The sequence below is a fragment of the Crocodylus siamensis genome, chromosome 2 (genome assembly GCF_052110815.1).
Source record: "Crocodylus siamensis isolate JL-2025a chromosome 2, ASM5211081v1, whole genome shotgun sequence".
NCBI lineage: Eukaryota > Metazoa > Chordata > Crocodylia > Crocodylidae > Crocodylus > Crocodylus siamensis.
In genome coordinates this window covers 212,004,801-212,028,494 of record NC_143396.1, presented here as the reverse complement: position 1 = coordinate 212,028,494, position 23,694 = coordinate 212,004,801, and the positions used below count along the sequence as shown (strand labels likewise).

The following is a 23,694-nucleotide window of genomic DNA, read 5'->3' as shown; positions in this document are numbered from 1 at the left end:
GGCATGGTGCTCATCCCATCTAGGCTATGTACAGATTTGCTAGATCTGTCTGCTCTCATTAAATGTAAACACTCAACCAAATGTTAAAAAACACATGGCTGCCTATATGCACGGGCACAGAGTTAGCCTTCTGCCACCTCTCCCTGCAATGAGAATGTTGCCTTTGAAAGCAAATATTGGCACAATTCACAACACAGCACTGAAGGACTCTCACAAGGCCTCCCTCAATCAGACATAATCATAATGGGCTCTAATTATTGCCCTCATGTCTGGCTGTTCAAAACCGGTGGAGAGTCTGTCCACCTTCACCAGCAAATGTTCTGCACCACACAGGACAGCGTATATGACACACTAAGATTTAGCCTTTTCATAAATATCTCTAGCACCCTTTCTGTGTCATTCCCATTCAGCACAGGAGCTGTAGCCAACTTTCATGAACAAATTCAACTGTATTAATACAATAAACTAAATGAGAGGGATATAACTCTGTAGTGCAATTGCTCAGAGAGCCCTTGTTTCTATCCCACTGCTCACAACCAGTCCTATTTCTACAAACATGGCCAATATCCTTACACCTTCAAGCACCCCTAAACACACACAACTGTCATTTTACATCTGCTCTGGTGGCAGCGAAATCTCTCTTTGCTGTTAGCCTTATGAGCCAGAGGAACAGGTAGTAGAACAAGTCCTTCAAAATGGAGGTTTAGGGTGCTGAAGAATAGGGATGAGCTTCACACCCAGCTTCAGAAATGTTGCTTCTCACATTCAAAAGTTTTGCAATTATGTCTGGTCATCCCAGCTCTGAGTCCAGGAATAATGCTTGACAGCATTCAGATGGCTGGTGAATGCCTCAAGCCATTCTCCCCGTCACCATCTATGGTCATGTTTCATGTTCCTACTATCCACCTGATGCAAATAAAACAGAATCATGTGGCCAACAGGTTTACAGGTTAGCTGTTGTGTGTTAGTTTTTAAAAAAAGGCCTTTTGTCAGTAAAAACACAACCCAAACCACATCAATATCTGTATCTCAATTTCTCAATATGCGTTTCTTCATAAAAAGTTATACATACATCACAGAGGTTGAGAAATTTCAAATGGACGGTCCTCTACAAAGTACAAGTTATTATTACTATTTGTCTAGCACTAACACAAATTTGTATGTCAAGCATCTTTGAAATCTTAAGGAAGGAGGAAATCTTAAATAGGAAACACCAGGCTACCTGTCACATACACTGAAATATTCCATACAGAAAACACAATAATTTGTATGAACCCATTCTTCCAACATAAAAGACAGAGTGACAGTGATTCACAGTTTTCCTTGACAGTTTCACAGAAAGGAAGTTTTGAAGCCTGATGAGATTTTGACTTGCATCCACATCTTAAAACCTTTCTAAAGTGTTCAAGCCCTCACGGGTTTTGATTTTACAGCAAAATAAGGTTTGTTTGTAATATCAAGATAGTTCTCTTGATGTAAAATCCTCATAGAGACAAGGCTCAGGCAGCTTTTTCCTCCACTGTACCTTGACTAGCTATATCAGTGGTTCTCAAGTGGGGTGCCACAGCCTTTTGCACTGCCCAGCACAGGGCAGACCTGAGGCAGGATTCCCTTCACAGCCTCTCTCTCTCCCTCTCCATTGCTTTGTTAATTATTTCATAGCCTAATTAAAGCTTTTTACTGCTCTGACCTACATGCAGATCAACAGCAGCTGCAAAGGTTAATGCAGTAGCAGGTGAATGAGGGTGAGAGCCTACAGCTCCCAGGTGAGCCAATGCCATTGCAGGTAAGAGTCTACCCAGCCCCACTATCCCCTTTTCTTCTACATACACCACAACTCCCTTTTCAATGCCTCACCTATTCCCAGGGCCAACATAATTGTACAGGTGGCCACCTAGAGTGGTAAATTGTAGCAGGGTGCCAAAAACACACTGGCACTTTGAGTGATCAGGCAGCACACGTGTTCAGCCAGGTCCAGGCTTAGCAAGACACCTATGGCAGCAAAAAATGTTGCCCTCACCCTGCTCATTCCCCCTTTCCTGCAAATGCAGAGAAGTAACTGGCTGCACCTCCTGGATGCTAGGTTACTCCCATCAATAGCTTTTAATTTCTCCCTCTTTTTATTGTCTGAATCGGTGGTAACAAATGGATGCAGGATAAAGTCCTAAAAACACTGCATTCTGGTCAAATGCTTTCTGTATTAGGCCAGTAGTTCTCAACTGGAATTGCCACTTGATTAAGAAAAGTTATGGAGAAGTGCCTGGAGCTTGAAACAACTGAGAACCATTGAGCTACATTAAGGAACAAAGGTCATTGCATATCTCCACTAAGATTATACATTGAGTTAGGCATCTTGATGTAACACCTACATCTTACTGAAATGAAAATACAGCCTTCGCTTCTTACCTATGCATATTACCACATGGCATGATGAATAACACTTTGCATGCGTAATAGATGTTCCAGAGGTTTGTTTGCCTACTAACTAAGCTAGTATGAGCAGTGGGACATTTCTAGTGGTACAGGCAAATTTGCATTTTCCTTAACAATCTCTTCTGACTATAATATAAAATTGAGTAACAAGGAGAGTTTTCTATTGATATATCCCTGTATTAATTAAGAGAACATCACATTTTTTTAAGTTCTTCATTTGTTTTGTTAAAGAAGAAAATCTACTTATGAAAAATATATATTCAGTTTAAAAATGAAGCACAGGGTGCGAACTGAAGTGCAGCTCCCAGGTCAAACTCATGGCAAGTCACAGAAAGTGTCATGAGTAAAAATGATCCTCTTAACCCAACAGATGTTAGCTGTTGAATTAGGAGGGTGAAGGATCAGCTCCAGTTTGGGGACAATCCAGGGAGAGAAGCTGCATCTGTGCAACCTCTCCTGCTAGCTCTGCCCCTCTCTTGCAGCTCCACTACTGTCTCTGGATAGGAGGGGGAAGAGGGCAGAGGAGGAATGTCCATTCTGGAGTTTTCTCAGCCCTGCTGTATTGGGGGAAGGTAGATTGGAGACCCCTGCCCCTGAGGTAAGGGGATCCAATTCACCTGCCCCCCCCCCATGCCAACGAGGCTGAGAAAACCCCAGAACAGACTTCCCGCCCCTGCCTTCTCCCCCTCCCATCCAGAGATAACTCTTCAGTGATCAAAATGATATCTAGTTGTGCTCAGTCCAGTCCTTTGATAAGATATCTTGATATCCACCAGCATTATTAATAGCACTAATTAGCTTGATGCTTTGTAGTATCATCAGAAAAGCCATGGATAAATTAGAGGTAGCGACTAGCCACAAATGCCAGTACACTGATGCTAGTACACTGATGCTAGTACACTGATGCTCTGCCAAAGGCAGCAACAAATCCAGGATTTGGCAAAGGGAGGTGCAGGGGCAGCAATCCATGCTGCAGGACTGGCTGCACCCTCTCCCCACAACCTCCTCTGGTGTGGGCGGACCAGGCAGGGGGAGCCCCTGAGAGCTTTTTAAAGTCCTGAAATCAGGCAAGAGTCCTGCCCCACTTCCATCCCAGAGTCAAATCCCCATTCCCACTTCTCTAACCTGCCTCTGATGAATTCCTCAGTGTCCTAGGAGTACAGGAAACTATTTCTGCCTGCCCAGCCAGGCTGTGCATGGGCTGGCTCAATTGGGAATGTGACAGGACAGTAGCCGAGGTGATGAATGGGCAGGTAGGTTCCCCATCCTTACCTGGTCCCCCCAGAAGCAGGCACAGGGAGGGGGAACACCCTCCCCCATCAGTAGCCACTGCTACTGTTTCAGCTGAGTCCAACCCCCATGCAACCCAGCAGGAGCAAGCAGGAGCACCTCTGAAGCTTCCTCCACTCCTGAGACAGTCTGGCTAGCAGCAGGAGCCCTCAGAGGGGGGCAGGGAATGGAAGGGATGGAGCATGACTGAGGATGAAGGGAAAGGAAGGGGATTCTCACCTGCTTTGGGAACTTTAAAAAAGTGGCATGCTCCAGTCCTCAAGGGGGTGCAGGTAGGCCACTGCACTCCCTCTGGATCCACCTATGGTATGCCTGCCTAAACTGTAACTTTGGTTTGTAAGGCTATAAAAGTAGCACTATATTCACTTGAAAGAAAAATAATATATACTGAGATTATCCCCCAAAATGTCTGCAATTTGTCTAAATTGCCTCAGTGTAGATGTTGACCACTCACTTCTTATATGTGTATACAATAAAGCCATCACATACACTTGGACTAGAGAACTCCGGGAATCCAATAAAATCCAGTGTAAGTTTCTCCAACACAAGAAAATAAAACATATCTGCATTTGGAAGGGAGTTCTAGGCAGCTCTTTGGAAAGTGAGGCCTAAAAGGGTGAGATAATCTGCAGAGGTGGACCTTGGCATAAGAAAAGAGGTTAGCTGTGTTAGTCTGATGTCAGTCAGAAGGCAGGCTACATATGCTCCATTATAGACTAACTAAATAAGATATCAATGACAGCACAAGCTTTTGGGAACCCAAGTTCATGCCATAAGAAGAAAGATCCTGGAACCAAGGACTTAGGCATGAGACCTAGCTGTAATTAGGTAAATGTTGCTACAGAAAAACCCGACAAGACTTGACCCATGAAGTGACAATCAGATGGCTTGGTGTCACAGTGAGATACTATGCATGATCTGTACTACACCAGTGCACTTGCACCCCACTTTCATTCCTGTTCCACCCAAAGTTTAAAACCCAGTGCCTGGAAGTAGCAGCAGCATTTCTAGTCAGGCAGTGTTGAGGGAGTCAATTGGCTTCATGGTTCATATCTACCTGATCCCTTCTAAATTATTCATTCCACAGGTTTTAATGACCCTTTCTTCTTCCTAATGGTCTTGACGTTCCACCAATCAAGCTATGCTTGCTTCTGCAATTCTTCTGTCTCTGCTGCTCCTCGTAATGAAGTGCCTATTCCGTAGTCCTGCTGGTGGTTTTTAACTCATTCCAATGAAGTTATATTTGTTTTTGTTTCAATCTTAAATTGAATAATACAGCCCTAGGCCCCCAGTATATAAGTAAAGCTTATAGTTTCTTTTCAACTGAAGAAAAACCTGTGTTCTTTTATATCTGATTATACACCTCATCATGTGCACCCCCCTTTTCAAAATTCTAGATCAACCCATGTATGTTATATTACTCCTTTTAGGTACACCAAGTTTTGGTTCTTTTAATATTTGGTACTAGTCACTACTTGATTGGGTTTTTTTACTTTGATTTTGATGCATCTTCCAATTCCCTGAATCCTGGTCTGGCTGGGAGGCTTGCTGCGAGCAAGTATGTTTTGATCTATGGGCAATTGCAGACCTCAGTGAAGTTGATGGGCATTCTAGCTTCTGTTTTCCAAGCCAAATGTATAAATCCAGTGTTAAGCCACTAAAACTACATAGCATAGTTAAAGAAATACAATGCTCTCTAGAGTGAACCCTATTAAATCAGTATAAATGTACCTGTACTGGTATAACTCATTCCCATATGTACCAAAATTTATACTGGTGTGCATTTCAGGGCGTGCTGGTCCAAATATTTCAGTAAAATATCACACTTGATCAAAATAGCAATGTGCAGATGAGACCTGAGAGAAGAATAAGGTACCATGTATCTACTGTTTGTTGTTCTGACAAGGAGGTCAAAGTGATAGTAATCACATTACCCTAAAGTCCTGACACAATTAGGAAGCGTGCTGAAGTGAAAAAGAATTTTAGTGTCCCTGAAAGCTTTACTATAGTTAACAAGTCATTATTTTCATAATAATATAATTGTAGGAATGGGAAATTACAGGTAATTGCTGTTGTAGTGACCTTGCTCCTCCAGTAATGAAATTAAGGTAATTGTTACCATTTAGATTGCTACTAGTGCAAGAGGCTGCCACAAATATATTTTCCAAGGGAGAAGAGACATCTATTTTATTTTTTTCTTAATTTTTTTTCCAAGTGGGTTAACAAGTGGAAGGACTCTTCTATAAATTTGACATGGGTTTATTTTGTTTCTTGTTCTACTTTATTGGTATATTGCCAGCTACATGAAAACCTACCCACAGATCTTTGTGAAAGTCATGGCAACTAGGATTATTAAATCCATTTAGAATGTCATGGAATCATAGAACTTAAACATGGGGAAAGTGTTGATCAAGTTGTAAGTGCCTTATCTAGTTTAGTTCGAAGTGGCTCATGAGACTGAAGCTTCAACTACTTCTCATGGGACACTATTTTGTGTTCTAACAGATTTCACCATTAAAAGTGTTTTCTTGGCATTCAGCCTGTTATAAATTGTCATAAACAAATCAGATCCCATTATTCTTCGATATCCTTTAATTAATTAATTTCCCTTGCTGATCTTTAACCTTTTTCTAATATTTGTAGACACCAATCAAAGCCAATTTCTATTTCTCATGTCTCTTGGAGTAGTTCAATCTGGAGTTGATTCAAGTGGATAACGCAGATGAGCAAATGCATTTCTTTCAAGTTCAAGTGAGAATTGTTTTCTTAATTCATATTCCGGATTCCAAGGGCTGGAATCCTTAGACAACCCATTATTTTAACACTGACGGCAACATATAAAATCAATATAAATAAAATCAACAAATGTATGAACGTACAGCAAAAAGGAAGAAAACCATTCAGCTTAATAACTGGTGATTGCTCTTTGTAGTATTTTTCAGGATCTAGAAGCATTTCATGAACAACTGATTCCCAGTACACTCTTGGAAAGTAGATAACTACTATTGTGTTCTTTTCATAGATGTAGTGAGTAGTAGTTAGCCGTGTTAGTATGAAGTCAGTCACAAAACAGGGCAGGAAAATACATTACATATGCTTTCATAGATTTCATAGACATTAGGGCTGGAAGGGACCTCGGGAGATCATCGAGTCCAGCCCCCTGCCCAAAGGGCAGGAAGTCAGCTGGGGTCATAGGATCCCAGCAAGATAAGCATCCAATTTACTCTTGAAGGTGTTCAATGTAGGTGCTTGAACCACCTCCGCTGGCAGACTTCCAGACCTTGGGGGCTCGGACAGTAAAGAAATTCTTCCTTATGTCCAGCCTGAAACGGTCTTGCAGAAGTTTGTGACCGTTCGACCTCGTCATCCCTTGGGGCGTTCCCCCAGATCCTGGTGGTCACCCCTGATAAACTTATAGGTGGCCATCAGATCACCCCTCAGCCTACGCTTTTCCAGGCTAAAGAGTCCCATGTTTCTCAGGCTATCATCGTAAGATCTGTTTTCCTGACCTCTGATCATGCGCGTGGCTCTCCTCTGGACTCTCTCAAGCTTCTCCACATCCTTTTTGAATTGTGGAGCCCAAAACTGGACGCAGTACTCCAGCTGCGGCCTCACCAAGGCCGAGTACAAGGGGAGAACGACGTCCCGGGATTTGCTCGAGAAGCATCTATGGATGCAAGCCAGCGTTTTGGTCGCTTTACTAGCCACAGCATCGCATTGGAGGCTCATGTTCATCTTGTGGTCAATGATGACCCCCAAGTCTCTTTCTTCTGTAGTGCTAACCAACGTAGCACTGCTGAGCCTATAAGGATGCTGCAGGTTTTTCCTCCCAAGGTGGAGAACCTTGCATTTTTCGGTGTTAAACACCATCAGGTTCTCGTCTGCCCATTTGCTGAGCTTGTCCAGGTCAGCCTGGATTACCCGCCTGTCTTCCGGCGTGGATGCTTTGCCCCAAAGTTTGGTGTCATCGGCGAACTTGGCCAGTCCACTCCTGACTCCAATGTCCACATCATTAATGAAGATGTTGAACAGGATGGGTCCAAGGACAGAGCCTTGAGGGACCCCACGGATCACAGGGCACCACGATGAGTGACTGCCATCGATTACAACCCTCTGGGTCCGACCACGGAGCCAGTTTCCCAGCCAGCGGATCGTGGTGGAGCCAAGGCCACAACTGGCCAGTTTGGCCAAGAGGTGATCGTGGGATACCAGATCAAAAGCTTTTTTGAAGTCAAGATATATGACCTCAATCTCTTCTCCCTTGTCCAGGTGATAGGTCACCTGGTCATAGAAGGAAATGAGATTGGTCAAACAAGACCTACCCGCAACAAACCCGTGCTGGCTATCCCTTAGAATGTTAGCCTGGGCCAGTCCATTAAGGATGGCCTCCTTAATAAACTTTTCTAAGATCTTCCCCAGGATCTAATGGGCCTGTAGTTAGCCGGATCCACTCTCCTCCCTTTCTTGAAGATTGGCACCACATTGGCCTTCTTCCAGTCTTCGGGCACTACACCAGAGCGCCAGGAGTTTTCAAAGATCTGTGCCAGGGGCTGGGCTATGACGCTCGCCAGCTCCTTGAGTACCCTGGGGTGCAGATTGTCAGGGCCGGCTGACTTGAAAGTATCCAGCTTCTCAAGGTGTTCCTTCACGAGGTCAGCATTGATGGAGGGTAGGGGATCCCCATCACCCGGATCACCCTGTCCCATAGCAGGCATGGGCGTCCCATGGGACTGATGAAAGACTGATGCAAAGTAGCTATTTAATAGGTTGGATCATGCGCGTGGCTCTCCTCTGGACTCTCTCAAGCTTCTCCACATCCTTTTTGAATTGTGGAGCCCAAAACTGGACGCAGTACTCCAGCTGCAGCCTCACCAAGGCTGAGTACATGGGGAGAATGACGTCCCGGGATTTGCTCGAGAAGCATCTATGGATGCAAGCCAGCATTTTGGTCACTTTACTAGCCGCAGCATCGCATTGGAGGCTCATGTTCATCTTGTGGTCAATGATGACCCCCAAGTCTTTTTCTTCTGTAGCACTAGGTCCCTGGAGAGCCAGGAGGGCTGCTGTGCCTTCTTGCTGCCTTTCCTCCATTTTGGAATAGATTTAGCTTGTGCATTGAGGATCGCTTCCTTGAGAAGCAACCACTCTTCTTGAACTCCCATCTCCCTGGGGTCACGGTCACTGAGGGCCTGACCGACAAGCCTCTTGAGCTTGTCAAAGTCAGTTTTTCTGAAGTCAAGGACTTCTGGGTTGCTGACTGACTTGCCAGCTTTACGGCGGATGGTGAAGGTGATCAGCTTGTGGTTGCTTTCACCCAGCTTCCCATCAATCACTAGGTCACCTATTAGGTCGTCCCCCGTAGCCAGTACCAGGTCGAGCAGCGCTTTGCCTCTCGTTGGCCCATAGACTTCTTGAGTCAGGTAGAGGTCATCCACACACGAGAGAAAGCTTTGCGACCACTCGGATTTTGCTGAGTGATCTTCCCACGAGATGTCCAGGTAATTGAAGTCACCCATGATAACCAAGGTCCTGGAGCAAGCGGCCTCAGTCAGTTCCCGGGTGAACTCCTGGTCAAGCTCAGGACTTTGAGTGGGAGGTCTGTAGTAGACTCCCATCATTGTGTCCCCTGTGCCGTATTCCCCACGAATTTTTACCCAGAGGGTCTCTACCTGTCCATGCTGGTCACCAACATCAGCTTGCAGGGACATGTAGCTTTCCTTCACATAGAGAGCTACACCCCCGCCCTTTTTGTCAACACAATCCCTCCTGTACAGGGTATAGCCCTCTAGACCTGTGGTCCAGTCATGGATGGAGTCCCACCAGGTCTCCGTTATCCCAATGACGTCATAATTATTTGCACTGAGCAGGAGGATGAGCTCCTCCTGCTTGTTGCCCAGGCTCCTGGCATTAGTGTACAGGCAGGCAAGTGTGCCCTTGGGGGCTCTTGCCTTGCCCACAGATTGTGCCAGGGCTGGGGCAGGAGTGGGCTCCCTTAAGTGCCTTGGTCTGCTGGCTTTGCAAGGGTCGCTCAGCGGGCCAGCAGTGGCAGTAGTCCCCCCATCAGTTAGTCTTGAAGGAGCCACTCTGCCATGCCTTCTGCCTTTCACAGGTAGAGGCACTGATTACTGAGAAATTAAGTGATATGTCCATGGTCATACATCAGAACTGTGGCAGAACCAAAAATTAAAATGCAGGAAATCAGACTACCATCCCATGCTTAAACCAAGAAGATACATTCAGACTTGGGCTCAAACGTTCTCCTTTAACTTTACGTTTCTTTTCCCTTTCTGTTCTTATCTCATGTTTTTATTTGTTTTATGTCCTGTCTCTTTATGTTAAGATCTCTTTCTTCTTCCTGACATTACCATCCGTATCTCTCTCATACTGGCAGCAAGTAACAGCTAAGCTCTGATTTGCTGGAATGCTAACCCATATAGACAAATATTTTGGCCTTGGCTTCCCAGATTACATGACTGTATCACTTCAGAATCATCCTGATCTAACACTTGCTTCTGACTTATTCATCCTGTATCATTATAGCTTCCTTCAGCAGCAGTTTTTGGCAGTGTGCTGTACTAAAGCTTCTATTTCACAGTTCTGTTTTTTAAATCTTATAGTCTGGGTCTGCTTGGAGCAGCCCATCACTGTTAAAGGGCAGTCAGGACTAATCTAACCATGTGAAGAAGTTAATCAAAGGAGCAAATGGCAAAAAGGCTACCAGACAAAGGAAAAAAAAATCAATGCAGTCTCGGAATCAAAATGTGTCCTTAGAAGTACATTGTCAGTGAAGTCAATTGGAGTGACTAGTGTGCATGCGAGAAAGAGATCCTGTCCCTCCATCATTTCTTTCAATGATTTGCAATGTTCGAGCAACAAAAAAGCAGGTGGAAACTCATCTTAATGATCTACCTGAATTTTTCACCTGCTTGAAAGAATCGTAAAGCCTCGGAAGGCCCTCAGCCCTCCACCCAAAGTATATGGCAAAGAGGCATGACCAGGAACTGTTGCCATCTTTCCAAACCTGTGCAGCTGTCAGATGCATCTGGGTCACCCACAACTACAAGCAGTCCTAACACCAGCACAGCAAGCCCAGTATCTGGGCAGCCTAAAGGGGCTTTAAAACAATCTTTATAAGAACACAAAACTAGATGGCACTACATGGGACATCAGGTCCACTCCTCTAGATCATGGGCAACCATGTACTTAACATATGTCTAAAAGGGTCCACATGTGAATTCACTCCTGCAGCTTTCTGCAACCAGCCTAAGATAAATGTTAAAGAAAGAATCTACAGTATCCCACAGAATGCTCTTATCTGGGAATCTCTTCATGTGGGATTTCTATTCACAGGAGATAATAAGCACGGATCCTGTTTCTTTCTGGTTAAAAATTGCAAATTCTCTGATTTCAAAAACATGGATTTTCTTATTTAAACCCCCCAAATCCATGTTTTTCCATTATTAAAATGAAACATTACTATATATATAAAGGTATCAGTTGAACACAATGTTTTACTGATATACTTACAATTTGGAAGCAATTTGGAAGCCTACCAGTGCCTCAATCCCTATAACAAAATAAATTCTAAATACCTATAAATGCTAGTGTTTGATTTGGGGGTTTTTATCATGGAAAATCAGAGCTCCCCTGCCCCTTCGCTCACCAGCACATAGGTCCAACTGCAGCTGCCATCCCCCCTGCTTTTTGGCACTGAGCAGCCCTGATATGCCAACCTGCCAGAGGGGACCCCCAGCTGGCAGGGCTACAGGGCCAGGGATCTGGGTCTGCAGCCCCCTGCCCCCAGCAGTGCCCAAGCCCCACCTGCCACACATGGGAAGCAGCAGCAGCTGCAGCAGAGCAGAGCTTGGAGCCCAGCTCCCCCTCCCCCACAGACAGTATGGCCCAAGTGGAGCCCATGGTAGGGGTGTATGCAGGCTGCCCTCTGTGGGCTTGGGCTCCCCATCCTGCTGCTCTCCCCTCAAAGGTCTTAACAGCCCAGTGGGTGGGACCCGGCATGGCAGGGCAGAGTGGGGCTGGGTGGAGAAGCTCAGTGCTGCAGGGGGCCCACTCAGCAACAGCAAGGGGCACAACTCCACACCAGCATTCCCACTGCTGGGTGGCCAGGGGGTGCCTCACCATGGTGGTGCAGAACTCATGGCAGTGGCACCAAGCTTTCCCACCCTGTGTGCCCTGTCCTGCTGCACCAGACCCCACATGCTGGGCCATGAAGGCCATGGGGAAAGGGCAGGAAGGCAGGGAGCCCAAGTTCACAGCAGGCAACCTGCAATTACCCCCACCACGTACACAAATCTGGAGGCACGTGCCTGTTGTGCCTCCTGCATGAGTGTGCACAGCAGTGGGGAACCCCAAGCCCCATGCGCCACTCCAGCTGGGCTCAGTCCCAGCCTCATTCCCAGCCCTGCCCAACTCCCTCCATCCCTCACTATGGGGGCCTCAATCTGCCCCCCCCCCCCGACTTACTTGTGGGGAGCTACTCTCCAGGTTGCCTGGCAGCCATGTGGATGTGTAAATGCACACGTGCACATAGCGCCCCCCGCCTTATCGCCCTCCGCCCGCTCTCCCCAGTCCCTTGCAGCCTGGAACTCTGCCAGCTTCCAAGGGGACACCCACCATTCCCCCCATTTTTCTCTTTAAAGGAGAAAATCTCCTGTTGGGTTTTACAACACTTTTCCATGACAAACAGAAAACCCGGATCTCTGGTAATCAGTATCTTTCTTGTTTTTAAGTTCTTATACCTTGCCCATCATCATAGTTTATCCTATCACATTTTCAGTTCATCTAACTTAAGTCTCATACTGAATCAAACCTCCTGTGGTTTGGCTACTGATTATGGAAAAAAGGCAAAAAGAACACACACATGTACTACTAATACTAATACTTGGACTTGTCTGCTACTTTTAAGACTCCAGGGACACTGGTTTAGTAAACAGATGGAAAGCTCTGAAAATATCTTGGCCAACTCAGGGGAAGCCTTAACAAATCCTATACCGAATAATAAGACCTTGTGTGGATTTCCATAAAGTTTAAATTTGAATTCTCACTCTCTCTCTAACTTTGAAGAGTTAAAGAACTGCTGTATTACTTTCACCTAACCAAATCCTCCTCTTCCTCTTACATCCCTGCTGCTCTCTTCATTAATGCTACAAGCTCAATTCTTACATGTTGCTCAGTTAATTTCATCTCCACTTTGATGCTTTTACTGTTTCACTCTCACCTGAGATCTTTTGTACAGTCTCTTCCTTGCTATACTTCTGCTTTCTGCTCTTGTTCCCTACATTATTCCCCATCTCCTGTATAGCTTTCATATTTGTTTCATTCTCCTTCTCTCTTCTTTACACCTTCTTCCATGCTGCTACCTATAAACTGAATTCAGTCCTTCACTTGATGTAGATCAAGCAACTGTTTTCTCTACATTGTTAGAGGCAGCAAGACTAGCATACCTTATAAGTCTATATTGCATTGCTTTTCTGAAGCAATAAAATAAAGGTAGGTTGGGAACCATGACTGTTTCTGTATATTTTTTACAGCCTCAAATGCACACTGGGGTGCTACAATTCATAATAATAAGCCAAATTTTTAAGTCCTTTTTTTCATTTTTCATTGAGGCAGAACTCCCACTGAAACAAATCCTTCTTCTACTTACACATCCATAAATCTGGAAAACACTTCCAATTGTTATTCTGGATTTTTTCCAGTGCATGTTAGGAACAGAATTTGGCCCAGTGAGTTCAAAGCAAGTTTTGCATGGTGTGTGTATTTTTCATCATAAAATCATCTCATTAATATGGGAGATGAGAGATGAACTGGGCCTTGGAATGAATGAACACCACAGAAGATTTCCCCATTATAATAAACCTCTGAGATGCAACAGGATTTCTCAAGCATGCATAGCAGCAGCTAGTGTTCCTAAATCATACAGGTTTATGACACCCTACTGAACAAGCAGGAAAATTTACTGATCAGAACTGATTTCCTGCTTCCTTGTCAAAGAAAAATCTTAAATTTCTATTGCTGCTCAAAACAACTGAAGAAATAACTGTGCTGCTTTTCAATCCATTCCTCACCCAACTGGTCAGAATGAGCAAGATGAATATTTTGTCTTCCATATCTCTGAAAGATGTGCTAATCCCTGAAGTGCTTTTTGTTTTGACTTGTAACACATCTTCTCTTTGAATTCATTAAAGCATTGTGTGAGTTATAATACTGGTGGCTCTGTGAAAAAAATGTTCAAGGGTTCTAATCCAGCACTTTATACTTTTGTGGTGGAGACTCTGTATTCATCTTATGAGAATTTTGTGTCGGGAAATGAGTGTAATGCAGCCATCTTAATGAAAAGAAATTTCTTCACTGATTTTTCAGCTTCAGATGGGATTTCTCTGCTGTCACACAAAATGTTCTCCCATATTGAAAGAGTGTCAAGCATTTCACTGTCAGCCTTTTAGATCCTGACCACCTCAGTTGCTTGAGTTGTTCTTTAGGTCATCAGAACAATACTAAACAGGCTCAGCGTGATCTGTGCGGCAAAGGGCAGGATTTCAAGTGGGCACAGCAGGTCTCAAAGACATTCAACAAATGCTGGGAAAACGTTGTTACTGTGAATTCATGCTAAAAACCTGACCCAAGAGCTAACCATATAAAAAAAATCATAGCTATTAGTCAGCTTCGTAAGTGGCTGAGTGTCAAAATTCTGGAGTTCAATCACTGCTCCTGATTCACTGTATGACTTAGGTTCATTTAGGGCATTGCCTATAACTCCTCTGGACGATCTTATGGAGTGCCACTGTGAAATGCAACATGCCTGCTCTACACATACTGGGTGCATCTACACGTGATGCTAACTGCACAGTAGCCTAATAATACTGTGTAGTAGCGCATCACAGCACAGTGTTAATATGGTACTACACACTATTATTAGACTATAGTTCAGTAGCATCATTAAAAGGCATTCACTGGCGCTACTGTGTGGTAACTCTGGTTACTGCACATTATTTTAATGCTTGATTATACAAGTACTAAATTAGATGTGCAGTACTCACTGTGCATTAATGAATGTGTAGACAGTGGCGACACGTAGGGGGTGCACCCCCTGAGAATGCGGGTGCACCCCCTGACAACCAGCACTCCTCGCTTATGTGACAGGCAGGCGGGAGTGCTGGTGTTCCCCCTGCGAGTGCCAGCTGGGGAGTGGGGGTGCCAGGAGAAGTGTCACTGGCACTTCCGGGAGCACCACTGGCCGGAGATCAGCTGTGGGGGGACCCTCCCCCACACCAGTCAGTGAGATTAGCTGCGGTGGGGGGCCCTTTCCCCGGTCACTGGCTGGCTGCTGTGCGGGGCACATGCCTCCCCTGACTCAGGAGGCACCAGTCACCCATGTGTGTAGACATACCCACTGTGGACAAAATGAATGTAGTGTAACTATCTTCAAGTAGCATGCACCGCTATGTTTTCACTCTCCAAGTTATATCTAATTTGGGGTTTAGCTTGCTGGTGAGATACGCCGGGCTTCACTGTGGCACTGTCTACAGGCCAAAGGTGATGCAGACATGCTGTTAGTCATGTATTTTTAAATATTTGCCCCCAAACACATGTCAATCTTCACACTTTTTAAAACCACATAACATTTTGCCATTCTTTGTAACAATACTGAATACCATGTTCCAGCCTGCAGTAAATAACCACCAATCTTAAAACTGAGAGGCATAAAGCCACACTGTGACTACATTATAAGAATATATATGAATATATGGCTGTAATGTGTCCCTCCAAGTCTAGAATTTAGTACATTTTATTATAAACATTAAACATAATACTAATAGGGAGAAAGAACTGCAAAGTAATAGAGAGATTATCATTACTTACATTAAGATTGTCAAACACATGGCCTGTGGAGTTCTTTCCTCTGGTCTGCAGGGGTCCTGGTGGGCCCAGGAATTCAGGGTTGGAACAAAAAGGGGGTGAGGCCTGCTGCAGGAGGGCAAGCAACAGCTATGCTAACACAGTGCTGCCCTCACCCTTTCTACTTGCCCTAATGCCAGCAGGTCCAGATCCAGACCATAACAAGTCCCATGGTCTGGATCCGGCCCAGGAGTTGGGATGAGCGTGACATTCCTGGTCTACATGATCAATCATGATACAGCTTACCAAATGGGCCTGATATAGCATGTTTTCCAAATAAGCCTGCATTGTTCTTCAGCCTGTGTGAACCTCATTCTGTCACTGCACTGACAACACGAGAAGGTCCAAAGGTCCGTTTTTGGTTGACCGTCAAAATCATTCCGATGCTTTGGCAAATTAAACGGGCAGCTCCGTTTAATATCTCTGGGAAGTTACATAGAGAAATGCAGTTGAAAGCAACATGAAATTTTGTGAGGTTTTAAGGATGTTCACACTGAAATTCAGGCAAAGCTTTTTGTTCCTACATAGTCAAAACTATGTCAGCAAGCCCAATTCTAGGAGTGAATAAAGCCCAAAAAGATCAGAAAAAGAAGACAATCAGAAAGAAAGGGTACAGGGGGAGGAGGGAGCAATTTAATTTGAATTCATTCAGTAATTCTTCATCTATATGCTTGGATTCCACTTATGACAGTGCAAAGATGTGCAGAAACATTGCTTAAGAATTCTACGTGCTGTTTATACTAATCCAAATAAAAGTTCACTTGAATACTAAAATATTTCCTTTGCAAAAAAAATTCAATAAAATTCTATCACAAGAGCATGAAAGTAAACAACATTTTAAAAGCAACAAAATGGGATAAAAAGAAGTCAAAAAATGAAATTGCCTGTCATAAAACAGAGGATTTGCTTGCCACTAAACCTCACTTTTAGTTCATGTTATTTAAATGACACCTATCTGCATTTTAATCCTTGTGCAAAAGTCTGCTGGCAGAATTAATAATTATGATCAAAAACCATGAAAGTCCATGCTAATGATAAGATAAAGAACTTACTCCCACCACCTACAGTGAGAAGCTAATCTTCCTGCATGTCCTAATCTACTGACATACAGGGTTTGATCTGAAATAAGCTCTTAATAATGAATAATCTGGCTATGAATATGATTCTGCTGAGCAGAAAATGGAGGATTAAAGAAGGCGCTCTGAAAGAATTAGTTCTCTCATTTTTTCTCTGTTTTAAGGGCTTTTTTCCCCTCCTTTAAATACTCTTGATTGTTGCTGCCATCTTAAGGATGCAAACTGCTGTGGTTGTTAGGAACAGGAAGTATCTGACTTGCCACTGATTATGAAGTCCCTGCTTTGCATTTATCAAAGGTAGGGAACAAAAGCAGAAAGCTGACATTTACTTGAGTGCGCAGTCTCTTTAATTGAGGGATGTGTAGAAAGCCAAGTATATTCTTTTAATATACAGTCAATGAGTTTGAATTTGGCACTTGTGGAATCAGGCTGTCTTCCTGTTGTGCATAGCAAAATTAATCTCTGCATGTGCATTTTAAAAAGCAGGGAGAGAGGTAAGACAAATTGCAACTAATATTTATTTACTTATGTTTGCAATCTGCACACAAGGCAGGGTTATTTAAGTTTTGTAGATGCTTCATCATTGCCACGGACTTCCTGAATCCATATAAGGCAGCCTGCACACACAGCAGAGGAAAATTAATTTAAAAATTGGCTGGAGATTGAGGGAGTCTCATAATTAGAAGTCAAACTTGAAACTTGAAAGTCAAACTAGAGGAGGACCCGGGTTTCAGAACACGTTGAGCACATTCAAAATCAAGCCCCTTTACTGTGCCTTGAACTGAAGCCCCCAAAATTGAGACAACTGAACTTTTAATGATCCTGGCCAAATTTCTGCCACTTGATTAGTAGAGTAGACATTAATATAATAGTCTAACTATGTGATCTTTATTCAGAAATGCCATTTATAAAGGAGTGTTGTTGGGATGTGATAAATGGCCCTGGAAAATCAAAGGTGTTAACATGATCCTGTCACATTTAAACAAGATTAAATATTTCAAGTACAGAAACCTCATCCTACTTACTGTCATGATAGACTCACTAGAAATTCATGACAAAGATTGGCATTGTATTGATTAGGATGCACAAGGGTAAAAGAATAAAACAGAAAACATGAAGAATTTTGAAACTGAAATAGAGTTGTTATGCAAAATAAAATGAATCAAAACCTATCAAAGGCCCTTCACTGGACAGAGGATATTCAGTTAGAAACTTACTGTCAAGCAACCATTCTTAGAAGCTCTTATTCTGTCAAGCAACCCCTCTTAGTGAAGAAGAAAGGTTAGTTCTGATGCTGGACTTTGAGTGAGCTGAGTTAGTAGACTTTACTATTTTGGACAAAACAAATAGTACAAAAAGGGAAAATGAGAGAGAATAGTAAAAGGTAAAAGAAATGTAGGTTTTGTGATGTTCACAGGGTACAGAGCAGCTGATAAGTCATAGGTAGGTGCTCTGGGCTGTCAAATTTGTGAGAGTAACCTGTCCTAGACCCTGGTTCTTTTGCTCCAGGTAGAGCAAATAAACTGGCTGTTCTGATCAAATACCCTTCACTATATAAAGCTGGACAGTTCTAGATGGGCAAATGTCTCAACCCCTTGTGCTAGTGTCTTACAGTGCTGCTGACTTAGAACCCAGTGAAGAGCTGAGAGAAAGGGAGATAAGTGGGAGGAAGAAAGAGACACATGAGACATGTCTACACATCTAATTAATATGACTGGATTTTCTGCTGGTCTCAATCTCAGCTGGGCAGGAGAGATCTGTCCCAGCTGCCAGGCAGCTGTCTCCCAGCCACATGGATATCAGAACAGGTCCTAATCTCCACATGGCTGGGAGGCAGCTGCCTGGCAGCCAGAACAGCTCACCAAGCCACGTGGTGATTAGAACCCATCCACATGGCTGGCAGGCAGGGTCCCAAATACAGGTACTAGAAAATGACACATTAGACTAATCTACTGTGCACTAATTGCTGCATGTGTGTAGACAGTGATGTTTTACAGCATATTAGATTAGTCCAATGAACAGTAAAGCATCTCATGTAGACACACCCATGGAGAGGGAAAGACAAAATCATAGAAAGTTAGGGTTGGAAGGGACCTCAGGAGGTCATCTAGTCCACCCCCCTGCTCAAAGCAGGTCCATCCCCAACTAGATCATGGCAGCCAAAGCTTTGTCTAGCTGGTTTTGAAAACCTCCAAGGATGGAGATTCTACTACCTGTCTGGGTAACCTGTTCCAGTGTTTTACTACCTTCCTAGTGAGAAAATTCTTCCTAATATCCAACCTAAATTTCCTTTGCTTAAGATGTTAAGACCATTGCTCCTTGTTCTGTCATCTGCCACCACTGAGAACAATCTAGCTCCATCCTCTTTCGAACCCCTGTTCAGGTACTTGAAGGCTGCTAAATCCCACCTGCCTCAGTCTTCTCTTCTATAGACTAAATAAGCTGAGTTCCCTCAGTCTTTACTCATAAGTCATGTCCCTCAGCCTCCTCACCATTTTTCTTGCCCTTCACTGGACTCCCTCCAGTTTGTCCACATCCTTTCTGTAATGGGGCCCAAAACTGAACACAATACTCCAGATGTGGCCTCACCAGTGCTGAACAGAGGGAAATAATCACTTCCCTTGAACTACTGGCAACACATCTGCCAATGCAGCCCAGTATTCCATTAACCTTCTCAGCAACAAGTGCATACTATTGGCTCATATTCAACTTGTTGTCCACTGTAACCCCCAGATCCTTTTCTGCAGAGCTACTGCCCAGCCAGTCAGCCCTCAGCCTGTACTGATACATGGGATTGTTCCTTTCCGGTGCAGGACTTTGCATTTGTCCTTGCTGAACCTCATGAGAACTTTTGGCCCAATCCTCCAATTTGTCTAGGTCACTCTGAATCCTAGCCCTACCCTCCACTATATCTACTACTCCCCCCCAGCTTGGTGTCATCTGCAAGCTTTCTGAGGGCGCACTGTATGCCATCTTCCAGGTCACTGATGAAGACATTGAACAAAACCAGCCCCAGGACCAACCCCTTGATACTGGCTGCCAACTAGACATCAAGCCAGTGATTACTACTCTCTGAATCCAATGCTACAGCCAATTTTCTATCCATCTTACAATCCATTCATCCAGCCCATACATCCTTAGCTTGACCACAAGAATGTTCATAGATTCATAGATGCTAGGGTTGGAAGGGACCTCAACAGATCATTGAGCCCGACCCCCTGCCTAGGCAGGAAAGAATGCTGGGGTCAGATGACCCCGGCCAGATGCCTATCCATTCTTCCCTTAAAGACCCCCAACAGAGGGAGAGCACCACCTCCCTTGGAAGCCCATTCCAAATTTTGGCCATCCTTACCATGAAGAAGCTTTTCCTGATATCTAGTCTAAATCTGCTCTCTGCCAGTTTGTGACCATTGTTCCTTGTTACCCCAAGAGGCACTCTGGTGAGCAGAGCATCTCTGATCCCTTGTTGCATCCCCCTAATGAATTTGTAGGCGACCACAAGATCACCTCTCAGCCTTCTCTTGGAGAGGCTGAAGAGGTCCAGGTCCCTCAGTCTCTCCTCATAGGGCTTGTCCTGGAAGGCCCTAACCATAAAAGTGGCCCTCCTCTGGACCCTCTCAAGTCTATCAACATCCTTCTTGAAGTATGGCGCCCAAAACTGGATGCAGTACTCCCACAGCGATCTGTCCAATGCCGCATAGAAGGGAAGTATCACCTCCTTGGATCTATTAGTCATTCATCTGCTGATGCATGATAAAGTGCAATTAGCTTTGCTGATGATTTTGTCACACTGATGACTTACGTTCATCCTGGAGTCCACTATGACTCCGAGATCCATTTCCATTTCTGTGCTGCTGAGAAGGTCACTTCCCAACCAGTAGGCGTGCTGGATATTTTTGCACCCTGGGTGCAGCACTCTGCACTTTTCCTTGTTGTACTGCATCCTATTGTGTACTGCCCACTTTTCTAAACCTGCCCAGGTCTGCCTGCAATCATTCCCTACCCTCCGGAGTGTGCACTTCATCCCACAATTTAGTATCATCTGCAAACTTCACACCCACATCCAAGTCACTGATGAAGAGATTCAAGAGTACAAGTCCAAAGACCAAACCCTGTGGGACCCTGCTACCCACATCCTTCCTGGTTAATACTGACCCATCTACTATCACTGTCTGGGGTGACCACTTAGCCAATTTGCCACCCACCAGACTGTGTAAACATCTATGTCACAGCCTCTTAATTTATTTATAAGACTAGGATAAGATACCATATCAAAGGCCTTGATAAAGTCCAAGAAAATGACATCCACCTCTACTCCTCTGCCTAAGCATTTTGTGACCTTGTCATAAAACATAACCAGATTGGTCAGGCATGATCTACCTGCCACAAATCCATGCTGGTTTCCCTGCTGCATTATTTTCCCTGCTGGACTTCCACAAATATGATCCTTCATAATCTTTTAAAAGAACTTTCCAAGCATGGAAGAAAGACTGACTGGCCTAGAATTACTCAGATCTTCCTTCCTCCCCTTCTTGAAAATAGGGACCACACTGGCCCTTTTCCAGTCCTCCGGGACCTGACCCAAGTGCCATGAATGCTCATACAGCCATGCCAGTGGTTTTGCTATGACACCAGACAATTCCTTCAGTACCCTCAGATGCAGCTCATCTGGGCCTGCTGACTTGAACACATCCAGTCCATCCAAGTGACTCTGCACCAAGTCAGTGTCAACAGTTGGTGGGCTGGTATCTCTCTGATGCCCAACTAAGAACCTATTAAGGATTTATCTTGAGACCTGTTCAGGAACACTAAGGCAAAAAACTCATTGCATTGCTCAGCCTTGTCCCCTGTCTCTGTCACTAATTGCTCCTCCTTGTTCAGTAGGGGCCCTTTGCTGCCCTGCGCCTTCCCTTTACTCCCTGCATACCTAAGAAAAGACTTTTTGTTGACCTTAATGTGTGCTGCTAGCCTCAGGTCTGTAGTTGCTTTGGACTTTCTAACTGCCTCCCTGCAAGAACAGGCCAAGTAGGTATACTCTTCCTTGGTAGCTTCCTCCCGCTTCCATTGCCTATAAGCTCCCCTGGATTTTCCTATTTATCCAAGGAAGTTTTTTGGCTCCTTTCTCCCTTTTTCCTCGTACTGAGATAGTCTCCCTCTGTGCCCAAAGCAAAAGCAGGTACTGCTGGGATTTGAACCCAGGATCCCCTGTTTACTAGACAGGTGCTTTAACCAACTAAGCCACAGTACCCATATAGCTTACTATGGGAAACTGTATCAAAAGCCTTGCTAAAATCAAAGTAGACCACATCCACTGGTTTCTGCATATCCACCAAACCAGTCACCTCATCATAGAAGGCAATCAGGTTGGTCAGGAATGAGTTGCCCTTCGTGAATCCATGATGACTGTTCCTAATCACCTTTCTCTCCTCCAAGTGCTTAAAAATGGATTCCTTCAGGATCTGATTCATGATTTTTCCAGGGGCTGAGGTGAGGATGACTGGTCTGTAGTTCCCTGGATCCTCCTTTGTCCCTTTCTTAAATAAGGGCACTATGTTTGCCCTTTTCCAATCACCCAGGACCTCTCCTGATCACCATGAGTTTTCAAAGATGATGGTCAGTGGCTCTGTAATCACATCAGCCAACTCCCTCAACACCCTCAAGTGCATCCCATCTGGCCCCAGGGACTTTTACACGTCTGTTCTTTTAGCATGGAGGGCTGCTCACCTCCTCCCCAAACTGTGCTGCCCAGTGCAGAAGTCTGGGAGCTGACCTTGCCTGTGAAGACTGAGGCAAAGGCGGCATTGAGTGCTTCAGCCTTTTCTGCATCCTCTGTCACAAGGTGCCTGTGCCATTCAGTAAGGGACCTACATTTTCCCTGATCCTCCTCTTGCTACCAACATATATGTAGAAACCCTTCTTGTTACCCTTCACATCCCTTGCTAGCTGCAATTCTATGAGCTTTGGCCTTCCTGACTTCATCCCTGCATGCTTGAGCAACACTCTTATATTCCTCCATAGTTATTTGTCCAAGGTTCCACTTCGTATAAGCTTCCTTTTTGTGATTTAGTTCACTGAAGAGTTCCCTGCTAAGCCAAGCTGGTCTTCTGGTCTTCTGCTATATCTGCTACTCTTCCTGCGCTCTCAGTAAGTTTTCTTTGAAGTACAGTCAGCTTTCCTGGACTCCTCTTCCCCTAAGACTGGCTTCCCAGGGGATCCTGCCCATGAGTTCCCTGATTGAGTCGAAGTGTACTTTTCTGAAGTCCAGAGTTCTTACTCTGCTGCCCTCCATCCTTTCTTTGCTCAGGATCCTGAACTCTATCATCTCATGGTCCATACTGCCCAAGTTGCCATCCACTACTACATTCCCCACCAATTCTTCCCTGTTTGTGAGCAGCAAGTCAAGAACATGGCCCCCAGTTGGCTGCTCCAGCATTTGCACTAGGAAGTTGCCCCTGACACTTTCCAAAAACTTCCTAGTTTACCTGTGCCCTGCTGTATTGCCCTCCCAGCAGATGTCAGGGTGATTGAAGTCCCCCCATGAGAACCAGGGCCTGTAATTGGGAAACTTCCACGAACTGTTTGAAGAAAGTCTCATCCACCACTTACTCCTCGTGTGGTGGTTTATAGCAGACCCCCACCACAACATCACCCTTGTTGCTCTCCTCCCTGACCCTAACCCAGAGACTCACAACAGATTTATCTTCAGCTTCATACTGGAGCTCTGAGCAATCATATGGCTCTTTTACATAAAGTACAACACCTCTTCTATAACTATCCCAGGTAGCGAACTGCTAGCTGCCCCACCGGTGGATCAGAGCAGGGGAGCTGGGACCTGCAGCTCTATCGAAGCCCCATGTTTGAATCACCCAATCAGGGCACAGGGCTGGAACCTGCACCTGACTGGAACAGTTCTTGGCCAGCCTCATGCTGCACAGGGAAGTCTGCATGTGCAGCCTGGAGCTGGCTGGGGACTGCCCAA

The 23,694-nt window shown here is 44.7% G+C and overlaps 1 non-coding gene across 1 annotated transcript; it reads right to left on the bottom strand.

Annotated features, from left to right (window-relative positions):
• Positions 1-21,889: 21,889 nt before the first annotated feature.
• Positions 21,890-21,963, bottom strand: TRNAT-AGU (transfer RNA threonine (anticodon AGU)). Its single transcript has one exon. It is a non-coding gene; the product is annotated as a tRNA-Thr (tRNA).
• Between the last annotated feature and the right edge of the window lie 1,731 nt (positions 21,964-23,694).